Genomic DNA, 16346 nt, shown 5'->3' with positions numbered 1-16346 from the left:
TCTTCAAGACTCTCCTCATCCTCCATGCACCTTGGGAGTTGGTGAAGTTGTGCCAGATTTACCCACTTCAGATCCCTTGGCAAACTTCTGACATGCAGTGAGGTTTTTTTGGAAAGCAGCCGCTTCCTCCGTGGTGTCCTGTCATGCCTGTTTAATCATTAACGTATGGTGGACTCATGAGCAGAGATGTTGACTTGTTCAAATGATTCTTTTAAGTCTTTAGCTGGTACCCTAGGGTTCTTTTTTAACCTTTCTGACCACTCTGCATTGTGCCCTTAGAGTCAACCTGGCTGGGCGTACACTTCTAGGGAGAGTAGCCATGGTACTGTATTGTCTCCAAGTCTTTGAGATGACCCCTTCGAGTCTTATGCATTTCAGCAAGTATTGATCAGAGGTCGTCTCACAGCTCTTTTTAGCGAGGCATGGTTCACAACAGCAGATGCTTCTTGTGAAGTCTGAGTGTTTTTATACTGTAAGTCATGGTAACTCTACACCTGGTTCAAATCTCAGTTAACTGATTGGACTTTAGGTGTGCTAACTCCTGACTCTAATTAGCTTTTTTGGAGTCATTAACTTAAGGGTTCACTTACTTTCTCCAGCAGCACTGTGAATATCTAATGGCTGTATTTAATAAAGACTTTATAAATTGCACATTGTGTGTCTATACTTGTGACTAAGATGCAGATCAGATCCCAATTGTTGACCAATTAATGCAGAAAACTAGATCATTTCAAGAGATTCATATACTTTTTCTTTCCACTGTAGATTGTGTACTTCAAATATCCCATCACCTTAAACCTGTACTCTGCAGAAAGATAAAAATTCAGCTGATATGCAAGCATTTAACTCTCTTGAATGAAACTACTCTGCCAGCATCTTTAAACAAAGCTTTGATATGCAGCAGGTAAAAATTTTCAAAAGAATTTAACAGTTTTGTAAGCAACTATAATTTAACACTAGATAAGAATTTCTGTATCAAGGTACAATACAAGAAAAGCTGAAAAAAATTAATTTCAAGAAATAATTTAAAGGCACATTACTGGAAAATTCTTCTCATTTTTTTGTCAAAAAAGAAAAACTGTCTTCTTAAACATCTGTTAGAAAAGGAATCTTATTTTGAGAAAATATCTGTAAAACATGCATTTGCATGAGGGAGGCCAAGAGTATTCTTTTGTCCCTGACATCCAATGTGCCCCTTTTCCAGGTCTTTTTTAAAATGTAATTTATTTTATTTTGAAGGGGCAGGTATAAATGCCTCCATTTTACCGCAGACAAGAAAAAATATTGTAAATGCTATAAACAAAACAAGCTAGTGGTCAATTGTTGATGCCTTTCACCTGCACAAGCTCACCTGTAGTGGGATAATAACTTTCATTTTGCATCATGCCCAACTAAATTCAAAAACAAACTCAAAGAGTCTAATGCCCTCCTGCTGCTTCACAGATAATGATTTGCTCATACCAAACTGGCTATGAAGCAACCTTTGTTTCCTTGTTTGATACTCCAAAGTCAAACTGAGGCTGGAGTGCGGTTGTCGGGCCACTTTGATGTAAATGTTCAGAGACAGCTATCGCTGTAAATGATCAAATGCACATCGAAAGCATTATGTAGCTAGCATTTTAAATGGCCTTGACTCATAAACTCCAACCATGCTCTGATTTTGGATCATCAAATGAAGACCCACTTAGCATAGCAGCTTTTCAGCTTGGCTGCCTTTTTGTTGTTTGGAGAAAAGCAAAGGACAGAGGAGAGAGAGGAGAGGACAGAGAATCCGCATTGTGTCTTATGCTCTCAGGTTTTAGCGTTTTCTGCTGTGAATCAGTTATTTAATTGAGCAAAAAATCAAACAAATGCCAAATTTCTAAAAATAAGTGGGGTAAACAAATAAGGAGAAATCCCATATTATATATGGTATAGGGCTGCACAGGCACAGGGGTTAGTGCTGTTGCATCCTCCCACAAACCAAATAACATACTTGTTTGGTTAAATGGTGACCTCAAATTGACCATAGTTTCCTGCTTTTTGTCTCTTTATGTCATCCCTGTGACTAACTGGCAACCAGTATAGTGTGTACCATGTCTCTCACCCTATGACAGCTGGGATTGGCTCCAGCCCCCTGTGACCCTGAACAGGATAAGCGGTGTGGATAATGGATGAATGGATGTTGAGGCATAAAGATTAAGTGAATCCTTCCATCACAGCACCCATGCAGGGGTTTCTGGGGTAGCTCAGAGCCGTGCCGAACACAGACAGAATAAGCTATGAGAGCAGATTCTTCTGAAGACGTTCTGGTTTGGATCGTTGAATGGAAATCATCTGGATTAGGCAAACCAGTCGGCCAATATGTGCCCAATGGGAAGGCGAGACTCTATAGTCAGGGACTTCAGAGCACAAACACATTGAAGAGCACAGAAGAGAAACAAACTTTAAGGATACGTATATATTTTGTACATTCAATTCTTATTTTTGCTTAATTTTATCTGGTTGATCCTACAGGTTAATGCAGTGTCTTTAAAACACATTCACCCCTTGGATGTTTTACCTTTTTATTGATTTTAAAAATCAATCACGGTCAGTATAATTTGGCTTTTTTGACAAAAACTTTTTAAAGTAAAACAGATTTCTACTAAAGATAACTAAACGAAAAATGTAATGTAAAATTAGTGACTGCATAAATATTCACCCCCTTCAAGTCAGTATTTAGTAAATGCACCTTTGGCTGCAATCACATTAGCGAGTCTTTGTAGATAGGTCTCAATCAGGCTTGCACATCTGGACACTGCAATTTTACTCCATTCTGAGTTGTTTTCTTTTTAAAAAAAAAAAATACAAAAGTTGTGTTCTGACATGTTTACAGTTGCCATGGTTTGCGTTATGCAGTTCTCTATGGATTTACTCATAGGTAGCGGCTACATCATGTGTTTTGTTGCTCTGATTGGACCATAAAGAAGTGACAGACAGAATGTTCATCCAATCACCCTCCGGGTTTTTTTTCAAAGCCTCTGCCCTTTCCCAAACACTGTGTATGAGAGGTTTACCAGAACTGGATATCTTTTGCAGACAGAACGCAATGTCCTCCAGGATTTTCCTTTATTTTGCCTCATTCATTTTACTGTCTACCTTTCCAAGCCTTTCAGAGTCAGCTGCCGAGAAGCACCCCCACGGCATGCTGGTGCCACCACCGTGCTTCACTGAATTTAGCACAGGACGGTGTGATTGTGATGATGTGCAGTGTTTGTTGTCTGCCAAACACCATGTCTTGTCTGATAACCAAAAGCACCTTTTAACTGACCTTTTATTATGTGAAATAAGCACATCATCCATGTTTATTTAAAGGGGTATAGCCATTATTTCTTTCTTTAAAAAAAATCACACAAAGATTTCTTTTCTGCAGATTATTGTCCAGTGCTGTTGCTGTCACATATCAATTAAAGATTCTATTATTTACATTTTGCTAAGCTTTGTCTGCATGTACATAAAGAAGGTACAATAAGTGGTTTGATTGTGTTGATTATATCCCTTTATAGGCAGACTGAGTAGAAAAAAGGCAGTTAATTTTTAGTTTCCATAAAAGAAAAGCATCCAGTTGTACAATAAATTCCTCTGTTTAAGATGCACATGCTTTTTGTGCTTGTATCGTGTGTGCAGCCAGAGAACTTGTAACCAAGTGGGGGGCTTATTCTATAATTTTATTATAAAATGTCAAATTAATCTGAGAGTGCTTCCTTAAATAGCACGAGGCCTATAAACGTAAAAGAAAATGTTTTATTAAATAATGAGTATGTGGCTCTCTTGCACATGCTTTTTGTAGCCTGCTGGCAACCTGATGGTTTCATATAATAAGTTACAAAGTCTTTGGGGCACAAATGTTTTATTGTGTATCAAATGACATTTCACTCTGACATTTCCAAGTTACACAGAATAGCTTTTATAACTGACCTATCTGGAAATAGGAAAAATGAAAACCTGGAGCTTCATGCAGAACTTCTGCCAACTACTTTTGGTGTATATGAATATGATTAGGAGTTTGCATTCACAAATGTGTGCCTGCATCTGGCTGCATTTGTTTTTTTTTTTGGACGAGTTTTCATTTATCTCTTTATCTCCAGTTATCAAATTCAAGATCATATGAATCTGAACTGGGGATAATCAGATAAGTTTACGCAAGCTCTCAACAGATGGATCTCTTAAGCCTATGTGGTGATGACACGGACAAGTTTGCTCTATGGTTCCCTAAGCTTGTCAACAAAGACACCTGTCAAATTGTGAGCACATCCCTGGATCAGAACCCCTCATATTGTTTTATCTCCTAGCTTTGTAAGCTCAACAAAGTGATTTCCAGCAGCAGTAAACCTGCTCTAGTCAACCCTGTATTATCCATTTTTATAGGAATTTTCCATATTTCTATATTTCCTCCAATTATTTCCTTTATGTCAGGGGTGTCAAACTCAATCACAGCAGGGGCTGGATTCTGGATTTAGGACAAACCTGAGGGCCTAACAGGGTCACTTTTTTAATCAGAAACTGTCAACCTTGTTTTACCAGTAATAAAATATGAAAAAGAAAAAAACATAGCACTGATGATAAACGGTTTTGAGATTTAAAAAGTTAAAAAGATAAGTTTAAAAACTCACAGTCTGAGTTTAAAGTCATGGGTTTAAAAGGTCAAAATACTAAATAAAATTTGTAATCATGAAATTAAAAGTCAGAATATGCTTCAAAATTTTAAATTGTGAGTCTAAAAGGTCAAACTATGGGATTTTAAAGTCAAAGTTCAGAGTTGAAAATATGAGGTAAAATACAAAATAATTGGTTAAAAAGGTCAACATATCACTTAAAAATTAGAATTATGAATCCTTCAGCTCAAAATATTACATGAGAAGTCAAAATCATGAGTTGAAATGCTCAAAGTATGAAATTAAAAGTCAAAATCCTAAGTTTGAGTCCTAATTATGAGATGCTAAATTGATAATGTGAAATTAAAACACAAATTAATTTCTTTTCCCACATTCCTGACTTCTTATCTAAATTTTTTTCTCCTTACTTTTTCAGATTTTATGACTTAACAAGGATATCTTAATCATCAAGGATAAGTTCACATTTTAATACTTGAGGAAATCTGCAGACCTCATACTGATGGGCCAGTTATAACAGAAATATGAGATCATCTTGTGGGCCGGATTTGGCCCCCGGGCCTTTAGTTTGACACCTGTGCTCTAAATGATCCTCCCACTGGATAGTGAGAGGCTCCTGGTCATACTGGATCTTCATGCTATCCCACTTGAGATTCTTATTTAGCATCTCCAGCAGCCATTTCATACATGGCACCGTTGAGGTCACCAGTGTCATGTCATCCATGCTGTCTCTCCTTATCTAACACATACCTGGAAGCCCTGATAATGACCCCCACTGCCATTGTTAAAGCATGGTACATAGACATTCTAACTTTATTAGATGGACTATGTAACAGGAGTTTCTGAAAACCCTGACCCTGGAGAGAGTTTTCTGAAAGGTGCTTACAGTGACAACTAAGTAATTAAGTAATTAATTTAAGTAATAATAAAATACCTGCATGTGTGTGGTCAAGGCATTAGAGTGCATGTGAACCGACTGACTGCAACTGAATTTATATTGAATTTAGCTTTTACATATCACGAAAGAAGGAACACTCTGGGCTGAATGTGGCTGTAACAGAACAACAATAATGATAGTAATAATACAGTAGCCAATTACAGTAAAAAAACAAAGTAATTTCTGTTGTGCCTGTACTCTCCTGTAGACCCCCATAAGAAAATTCGAGGCTCACCATTTTTGTTGAATTATTTTTAAGTAAGCCTTCTGAATTATATAACATTTGGAGCCTTGGCTGTTATCTTCTGTTTGTTTCTGTTTTTCTCTCCAGAACATCTCCGCTGTCCTGCCAACGAGAACTGTCAGGGAGGCCAATTTGTATGATCAACGAGCGTAAAGTAACACCACACATCTTCATCCAATTCTGGATCTCAGAGGTCACTCCGAGGAAGAGGCAGTTTCTGGCAAAACTGATGAACAGCATGTTGGACAAGATTGGAGTCGGGCAAACACACGTAATCACAGTGAGGGGGCTGCCCTTGTCAAGCCTACGTCAGCTCTTAACTCGGACATAGTTGCAATATTACTGGATGCTGTTAAGAAAGACATGCATGGAGTTTGTACCCTAAAATATCCGCTGTCATCTGTTGACCAACCTGTCAGCCCACACTAATCCGTGTCTGAGACTGGAAAGGTTTGCTTACATGCAGGGTCCCTCAGGTAGTAGAATCTGCTGACTTCACATTTTAAGCAGTGCGAAAACAGCAGCTGTAAGTGTTGCCCCGGCAAATAATCCAACAATGGTGGACTTTGTCACAGAGACATGGATGTGATGCCCAGCCTGCGGCTGCCTCTGAGGTCTTGGCTCCTGCTTGGGACAAGCTCCCTCTTCTCAGATTGTCCCCCTGCTGTGGAGATGATCCAAGGCAGGAAAGCAGAATTTATGCTGAAAATGCAAAATCCTTCAGCTTGCAGAAGTGATGTGACAAGAGTAATCCAGTGAACTGCTAAGTCAGCTCAGTGTTCTCTCTTTTTACATACTAGTAAGATGTCTGCTGCCATCTGCTATCAAGGTGTCTCATTTCCCCTGGTTGATGGTTGTGGAGAAAGAGTGGTTCATAGCCACCGTCTTGTGATTTCCTTTTTCCTGACAGGGAGTACATGTTCATGACTAAAGTCTTTTCTAATTTCCCCTCCGAGGGAATCCAGTGGTTCATGATGTACTGTATTTTAAGGTTTGGATGCAGAACACTTGCCTCTCATTTGTTTTCATCTAAAACAGCACTGCTTACTCAGACCTCAGTTAAAAGGATGAATGGATTGCATGCCATCTGTGTTCGTCTACACTTGATGTTAGCCTAATTACCCTTTGAGCTTCATTGCAAGCACTAACTTCAAAATTAATGAGCATTTTATTACCCTCTTGTGATGTCTGAATCATTTCTTATGAATGGCGTAGTTTATTATCGAGCCACACAATTACAAACTGTTAATATTTTCCTATGAGATTACAGCCTAAACCTAATTATTTTGACATAGCTAAATTGAAGAAAAGATTGATCACATTTATCTTTAATTGGAACAGGCCTTAAATTCACACAGAAAACAATTTCAAGTACAACCACTTTTTATGCCTGCATAATTGGGGGACTCAGTCACAGCGCGTCCCAAAAAGATGGAACAAAAAGGGTTCAAGCTTGTGTGAGTTCCGAGCTGGGGTATTTTTAATTCCTTATCATCAGCCTGCCCTAACAAGCCTTTAAAATCTCTGCAGGAGGTCCAGAATGCTGCAACATGCCTACTGATGAAAAACAGGCCAACAGATGCAGTGTCTCCATGTTATCTTTTAAAACAGAGAAAAGAATTACCATTACAATGTTCTTAACAGTTCAGCTGACACATCTCAAAGAGTTACACTCACTGAATTCAGGCCTGCTTGTTATGCCAAAAGCCTCTAAGCATGGGGCAAAGAGCTTTCAATAATCAGAGGATATCATCTACAAGTTTGGGCACAGTGAGTCTGGGAGTAGGCTCCTTAAGAAAGCTGCTTGTTCGAGCTCGTTGTGTCATCATTATTTAGCTTGCAAGGCTCTCGATCATCAGAATTAGGGATGAACAATTTACTACATTTTCATCATCATCATGATATGAAAATGAACTCCTAGCTTAAGGTGCCTGAGAGGCAATGGATTAACAAAAACACACATCTTATTTAGTCATGCATTCAGCCATTTAGTGCATCATCTGATCAGTCAGATGGAACTCTGGACGCACTGGCCAGATAAAGCACCAGCTGGCAAACATGAACCCCTGGGTAACTGGTGCAGGTTGATGGTATGTTTACATGCAGGATGAAGTTGAGCTGCTACTATAACGTGATATTCTAATGGATTAGTCTGGACTTGTCCAAGAATACAAAAGGGGGGTGAACCAGTTCAGTCACTGGAGTACGACAGAGATGTTCGCTGGCATGATGGATGAGACAGGAGCAGCAAAATGTGAAATAGAGAGACTTTGTGGTGAAAAAGAAAAGACCCTCTGCCATTTTGGATGTTTGACAGATATAGGAGAGACAACACATTACAAACAGAGATACTGTGGGTACTTTGCTTAGTAGTTGTGGCTGCTTTTAGAGTAAATATATCAAATACCTCTATCAACAACCACAACACACCAAGAGGGAATAGTATAAACACTTAAAACTGTTCAAACAAAAGCCTAGCCATCAAGTCAATGACTTTGCCACTGCTATAACAACTGTCACTCAAGTCTTGCTAGAGTAACACTGTGTAAAAAGAGAGAAGTAATAGATGCCATTACTCATTATTTATAGTGCCTTCAAATAAGTATTCACCCCCTTGTATGTTTAGCCCTTTTATTGATCTAATAACTCAATCATGATCAATATGGCTTTTTGCCCCCCCCAAAAAAACACAAACACACCATTCCCACTTTGAAGCACAGTGGTGGCAGCATCATGCTGTGGAGATGCTTCTCTGCAGCTGGCCCTGAAGGCTTGTAAAGGTAGAGGGTAAAATGAATGCAGCAAAATATAGGATCATCCTGGAGGACAATCTTATTCAGTCTGCGGGAGAACTACGGCTTAGGTTAAGATTTACAGTATTTTTCAGCAAGATAATGACCCAAAGTGCTAAAGCTACACAGAAATGGTTTAAAGACACCAAGGTGAATGGTGCCCAGACCATAATCCAATAGAGAATTTGTAGCTAGACTTGAAAAGGGCTGCTGACAACCTATCCTCGTTAAACTCACCGAGTTTAAGCAGTTTTGCAAAGAAGAATGGATTTAAATTATGTTGTCCAGATGTGCAAGCCTGACAGAGACCTATCCACACTGAATCAGTGCTAGGGCCTAACCCTAACCCTAGCCAAAGGTGCATCTACTAAATAATGACTGGAACAACAGCAACAGCAGAGATGAAAAACCGAATAGATGATAACTATTCTCTTTAATTCAACTCTTTACATGCCGAAGACAAATACTTGAAGCCATGGGTAGTAAATCTTACAAACACAACTACAAGGCATTGGTTCTTTTTTTGCTATCTGTACAAATGTGACATCAGTTAACAAATGATGGTTTTAATTTCTATAGTGTAAAATCATAGGACAAATATTCTTCTCTTGATCTATACTCAGGGATCCACAGTCAAAAGATCTAATCAGCAAGTAGTCAGAAACTCTTACCCAAAACAAAAACTACTCCAGAGCAGGTCAGGTCATGGTAATCTACCGCTGTGAGATGTATACGACCTTTATAGTCCAAAACCTAGATATAAGACTTAGGTTACCTCTGAAATTCCTGTGTCCGAGTCTTTCTCCCAGCCATATTAGCAAGGCTGCGTTAACATTTTGGATGTGATTCAATACCAATAAAACATGACTGATTAAGTAAGAGTATGGCCCACTGGGGTGGTTTATTTTTGTTTGCAAATAGGGCTTAGGGTGGTTTCACATTAGGGACCACAGCCTGGAGTACACTTGACCCAAAAGTCTGGTTCATTTGATCAGTGTGAACACATGCGTAGTAGACTTGGGCACCGTGCCTGAATCCACTTAAGAGGTGGTCTTGGGCATGATTCATGTGTACTCCAGCATGGTTCACTGAAGATGTGAACACAACTGTGCTTGAGTGCAGGGTGTAAGTAGAGATGTTAAGGCATTTCTAAATGTCTCCTGTCTCTTCAGAAACACTGATTCTCCAAAACATTGGCCCTTTAATCCTCTGAGCAGGACGGTAGATGTGGAAGTAGGAAGTGGAATATGGTGGCATCCACAGTGTGCAGGACGGAGCATTAACTGACTCGGTAGAGGGTAACTTGAGTGAAGGTCACACAAATTTGGCAAAATCAGATTTTTAAAAATATTCAAAATAAAGTTTAACCCAGCAAAAGGTAGCTTTTCTCACACAAAGAAACTGAACTCAGAGGTTGTTAGCCTTGCAGATATTTCAGTGTTATGCTCTTACAAGTCAAAAAGGAGCCATTTTGTGCTTCTTATGGAAATATTGACCTGAGTGTTTTGAATTTTTCTACTCGGGAAATGTTTCAAGGTAAGATGCACTGAGCAAATAGAGCTACTTAAGTCCAATTTTTTTCAGCTATCATTTAGATAGCACATCAACATTATTTCACAGCAAAACAGTGACACTGGCTTAAATTATCATGATATCAACACTGATTCCTAAACATATTTAGTCTCTTATCACTGTATCTGTCCACTGTTTCATTTGAAGTGCATTCAATGACATAAAAGCAAAAATAATATTCGATATTATGTCTCAAGGAACCTTTGCAAAATTGAGTCGTGCAAAACAGTAAACTTTGTTTTGCACAATAACCTTTTTTGCTTTTGACTGTGACCAGTGTGCTTCTTTAACCTTTATACAGACACAGGCACACGTTTGTAAGATGTATATCAGGAAAGATGTTCTGAAAATAGACCTGATTGTTTGTGTGTTCTAACTGGAGCTGTCAGCATTAATGCCTTAAGTGGGAAAAAGTCTGGCATACTGATATTTTCTAAAAGCATTAATGGTGCTAGTTTGAGCCACTGTAGCGTGGCATACCTTACCCTTGCAGTGATGGAAGATAATTACACCAGTGCCCCTTTGCCTCAGTTCTGTTTTAGGAAAAACATACAGCACAACTGAAAAGTCAGAAATAATGTGCAACTTATGCTATGAAAAGATTTTCTTTCTTCATGTTCCTTTTTACCCATTTCATTTATTTCTCAATGTGTAACAAGTTCCTTTTTGTATGGCTGAACTGAGTGGTTGAACTTTTAATCTTTCAGAATTTCTTTTCTTTTCTTTTCTTTTTTTTTAATTAAAAGCAGTTGAGTAAGTTGGCCTTGGCATTAGACACTTTAAAATACAGAGACAAAGCAACTAAACTGGGACTCCAAACAAGTGCAAATGCTGTTGCATAAACCAGGCATCATTGGACTTAAGTGAGACTTTTTGTACACAATCACTGGTACATTTCTTGAGGAGTAACATGGCTGTCATTTCCAAAAAATACACACCGTATTAGAGTTGTTCTGATTCGGATACCAATATAGGAGATAAGTCCATGCAGCAATCCAGTACCACTTTGTTTAACTTTATATTTTGCTTCGAGTAGCCATGCTATATGTTAGCATTATAAACCAGAAATCAGACTTCTTCATTGCTCCAAAACACTGCACACACGGACCACTATTTTTAGAGCAGCAACAAACCAAACAAAGAAGAAGAAAAACCACTATTGCCAGTACTGGTACATTCGTACAGAACTGCAGCAATAATAACTTTTGAACCATAAATTGCAGCCTCTGTTTCTAGCATATCTAGCAAGCCTGAAACTTGCAGGACTTGAGAACTTGAAAGATTAAATCCACATGGGTAGATCTGACCTTGAATGTCTTTTAAATTATGTTTTTTAAAACATTTTCAATCAATTATTGATGCTAGCTTGAAGGCTAGCGGCCATATTGTTTTATTGTTTTCCCAGAATGGTTTGTAAGAGGTGGTCAACCAATGGCAGGCTCTTTTGCACTTGAGTTGTTTTTTTTTTTAAATCCTACTTCTGAGAGTAGTTACTGAGCAGAGTACTTTTAACTCCTACTCTGTTACATTTGTGATTAAAAAACTATACTTTTACTTTGTTACATAGGACAATGCACTGGTCCCTGCTTTTACTTGTCTATAGTTTATTTTCATTAATAATTTTTTTTACACTCAGCTGAGCTCCCACAGCAGCGTGAGGTAAAATCCTCAGCACCACAGAGCAAACGGAGGAGTGACCCCCCCCCCCCCCTTAACTATCAACAGTTGGATCTGCATCTCCTTCAGAGGAGTGTTTTCATCCCTGGCTCAACATCAAGACTCTGCCTTTCAAACGACAAGGAACAACAGCCACATAATGCGCTGCCTGCTGTGTCTACATAAAATGGTGGAAATCTCAAGCTCCAAAAATAGCACGTCAAATCTCAGAAAGCATGTTATGGTAAGAAAGCTAAATAAGCTAACGACTGCACTGCTAGTTAGCTTAATGTATAAGTTCAAATCTCTGTTTTAAATTACAGACTGTAAAGACACAGTTGTGTCAGTGATAAATGATGTCACATGTCCAACCACCTAGCTCTGCCACAAATGTGATTTTACGAGGAATTATTTAATGTTACGCTGTAGGTGATACTATTATCATGTGTGTCAGGCATATCTCTGATATCAGATGATATAATCAGGTGATTATACCTAACATAGTAACAACTTTGGGCTGGTGGGCCAAATTTGTTGCGTGATAATTAAGATAAAAATTCATAAATTGGAGCTATAAAGAGAAAATTAAATTTAAAAAAGGGCAAAAAGTCAGAAATGAGGTCAGTTTATAAGATTAATTTCATAAAACTGAGCCAAAAATCATTAACACATGATAAAATATGTGATTAAAAAGTAAGAACTGCAAGATACAAATTCATGTATGTGAAATTAAAATCATCATTTACAAATAAGATAATTATTATGAGAGAAAGAGTCTGGTTTGTCTCATTATTTTGAATTTTTCATCCCATAATTGTGATTAACAAACATAATTTGACTGCTGCTTTATGTATTAAGTTTTTTTTCTTTTACTTTTGACAAGTTATGCTACTTTATCTATGACAATGTGCAGTTTACATTACTACCCCTGAATAATATGTTAATATGCAATAGGTTTTAATAAATTGCACAAAATAAAGTTACTCATGAAGTTACTTACTACTTGAGTAGTCTTTCAATAAGGTACTTATTTACTCTTACTCAAGTACTCATTTTTATGAGTATTTTTACTTCTACTTGAGCAATTGTTCAGAGGATTAAAGATGAAAAATCTTTTAAAAATTGTCCTGAAGTCTGTGGTCTCTGACGGTTTTAAAATCCTTTCAGATTAAAAAAGTTTCAAAAAAGTCTAGTGTGTGGCCGGCCTTAGCCAACCTTTAGTTTCATAGTATGCGTTCTGAGGATTATAAAATAAAAAACTGTTTGAAACTGTCCTTATGTAGTGGTCTCCCCATGCTTTTTAAAATTGTATCAGATTCAAAAATCATCCAGTGTGTGGCCAGCATTAGTCCTGGTTTCAGACCACACACATTGGTGTAGCAGTTTAGCGATTGTTTAAATTTTTAAAAAAGTTTAAAAGTGAAGATCACAAGTGCATTTTTTCACATTTATTTGATTTTCTAACTAGTTGCCTTTACTGCCTTTCTCCAAGCCTGAGATATGAAGGAATAAGGAAGTCTTTCCTTCCTAAACTTGACAAGATAAACAAAAAAATAAAGATCCAAGAATAACTGAAAACTATCGAGGCTTGATTCACTTTAAAACTAACCTAAATGCAATCCAGAAATCAAATATCAGGTTCACAAGATTTCATATTGAAGATAAAAAGTAATACAAATTTCAGTAAGAGTAAAAAAAGAGGTATCACAGAAGGGTAAAGGTTTTTATACGTCTCTTAGAATCACTGAAGGGTACTTGGTTCCTTGCACAGTGGAGCTGAAAAAACAAGTGTTATACATTTGTTTTCACAATGCAACAGCAGTTAGCAATGGCAGTGTGATGGCTCAGAACCGAAGCTTTACCCTCAGGACTTGCAGAATAGGCATTGTTCATTCTGGCTCAGTGTTAGTGACTCATAGGAGTCTCCATTTAATTTTATTTCTTTTAACTGTGCTTTTACTTCTGCGTTGTCAAAATACAGTTATTATTTTTAGCCAAGCAAAACTGACACCCAATGAGGTATTTAAAAAATTCTGTCTCCCTTAACTTATGTTGGTACTGGTGGGTTCTGCAATCAGAGCTGACTCTCTGTGGTTCCACAGGCAGGAGCTTTTCAGATTCCCTGTATTCCACAGTTCATGGTTGTACACTTGTGCTGTCAGTGAACCTGCAAATTTTGTGAAGTGTTGTTAATTGGACTCTGCAAACGTCAGTCTATTTCTGTTCTCACAAGACAATTACAATATAATTACAAAACTATAATAACCTTGGTCTTAACACCACAAACAGTGTAAGGTTCCAGATATGAGAGCACACCAAGGAGAAAGGTTTAAGTTATTAAAAAAAATTAAAATTTAGGTGTTTTACAAGTAGGGTTATGAGGAATGTGAGTTGTAAGTGTTTGAGGTGACAAATATTTGACGATTTGTTCAAAACAGCTTCATTTCACTGCCAATCTCAAAGTTGAACAGCTGCTTATGAAACATGTTCATTCTATTCCAACGATATGGGGGTGTTTAATGTCGACTTTCACTTAGATTTGCCTGTTTTCTCCATATAAATAATGACTCACAGCCTATCTCAGTATAAAAATCATCTTAATACCTTTTAATGCAATGCTGAAAAAATCTTTAATTTCTAATCAGTGTCATCCAAAGCCAAAGTGTATGTGTTGGAAACAACTAATGTCCATTAACTTTGTAATATCTCACAGGGACAGCAGCCTGATGAAAGGAAGGAAAAAAGAAACACCTGCGTGATTGTTTCTGAAACTCTTTCAGGTCTGTTCATGGGTTTTAACACATATTCCTCTAACCACAGTGACTGTTTCATTTTCAAACAAAAAAACAAAACTAAAACTTGGTGTTCCTGAGTTAGGCCAGATCATATTCTAACAACAAACAAACCACACCAGAATGGGAATGGAAGCAGACCATGACCTACCTTTTAAAGGGGGCATGGTACGGTTGTTTGGTCCGCACCTAAGTTTGCTGGTCAGGTTTCACGCCAGTGCAAACGAACCCAACTAACACTTCAAACGGACTTGAGCTTGTTTCAAGCTAACCAAACAGGTTAGGTGTGAAAACACTTTCCCAAGTTGATTTGTTGTAACAGTGCTTCATGGCACTAAATCCTATACTATTGCCACATTTGTAAGGGACATGCATTTGAGGGATGAGCAGCAGAGTTAAATATGTGGCTTGCGCCCATGAAAAATTTGCCACATCTTCTCTGCAAATGTTAAACATCTTATTCAGCCATGGACTCTTGTTTGGTGGATTAGATGATTGAAGCCTGAAGAAATGAGACATATCGGCAATTTAACAGTTTTTTTCAGGAAGCTCAGTAGCGTGCAGAAGAACCATACACAGCCACAACAGCATGACACGTCCTTACGCTGGTCACCAGCCTGGTCACACACTGCTGTGGGATGGCACCCCATTCTTTACCAGCTATCAGCCAATGTGTTATTGTTGGTCACTCTGGCATGCACAGCACGCTCATGCTGACCCCACAAGTGTTCAATGGGGTTGAGGTCAGGACTGCTCCCAAATTCTGGAGGAAGTCTCTGATAAATCCCGCTCCGTGAGGGCAAGCGGTGTCATCTTAGAAGATACAGTCTGGTTCCAGACTGTGGAGATATGGAATCACCACTGGATGCAGAATCTTATCTTGATATCTCTCTGCATTGAGATAGTCTCCAATGATGACAAGCCTAACTTCTCCAGTCTTGGCAGTGAGCTGTTGGCTATATCATCCTGCAAACCTTGACCGCATTTGTAGAAGACAGCCTACAGTTCCTAAGTGCTGACAGGGTGAGGAAACGCTCTCCTTGTGGTGTTGTGTTCTTGGGATGCACACTTTGCGGCCTGTCTCTGTCTCTAACTTGGTTTTGAGTTTGTGCTTAGAGTTTCCTTATCACGCCCCATTGTCAGAACCTGGCTGTACCAGAAGCTCAAAACAAGAATCAATAGCAACAGCAAAATGAGCTGTTTGGAACTGGCAGGGAAGATTTGGTACATTTTCACAAGTGCAACCCACACACTCAGCTCTTCCACTCATCCCAAAAATGCATGTTCCTTAAAAATGTGGCACCATTTAACAGGATAACCAGTGGTATAAGATTTTTTTTTTGCCAAGAAGCATTATTACAAAGAAATAATCTTTCAAACACAGTTTTTCCTACGTTTTGTGCTAAGTTTAGGTTAATAAAGTGGTTCATGTCATTGTTCGCAATGCTAATATGAATCAATGAGTGGGGAAAAAAAAACTGTTAATTACACACAAAATCTGACCAATCAGATTCAGCTTTGTCAATCCTTAGTTTAGGACACCACTGGTTAGTATGTCAAACACACGAGTTGCAGGTCACCATGGCCCTTTTAAGGAGATTTAGTTAGAGCAACAGTCAGATTGCCTGCAAAGAAGCTAGGCTATAAAGCGGGGTCATTTGCCCCACATACCTAGGCCAAAAAGTATTAAAAAAAAAAAGAAAAAAAAAAGGAAAGACA

The 16346-nt window shown here is 38.2% G+C and overlaps 1 protein-coding gene across 2 annotated transcripts in view; it reads right to left on the bottom strand.

Annotated features, from left to right (window-relative positions):
* The window catches only part of si:ch211-127i16.2 (probable flavin-containing monoamine oxidase A), a 128959-nt gene that overhangs the window by 51299 nt on the left and 61314 nt on the right, over window positions 1-16346 (bottom strand). The gene's annotated exons all lie outside the window — the stretch shown is intronic.

This window comes from Cheilinus undulatus, linkage group 17 (genome assembly GCF_018320785.1).
Source record: "Cheilinus undulatus linkage group 17, ASM1832078v1, whole genome shotgun sequence".
Classification (NCBI taxonomy): domain Eukaryota; kingdom Metazoa; phylum Chordata; class Actinopteri; order Labriformes; family Labridae; genus Cheilinus; species Cheilinus undulatus.
Note: the sequence above shows the minus strand (reverse complement) of the source record. Positions and strands in the feature narration are given on the sequence as shown.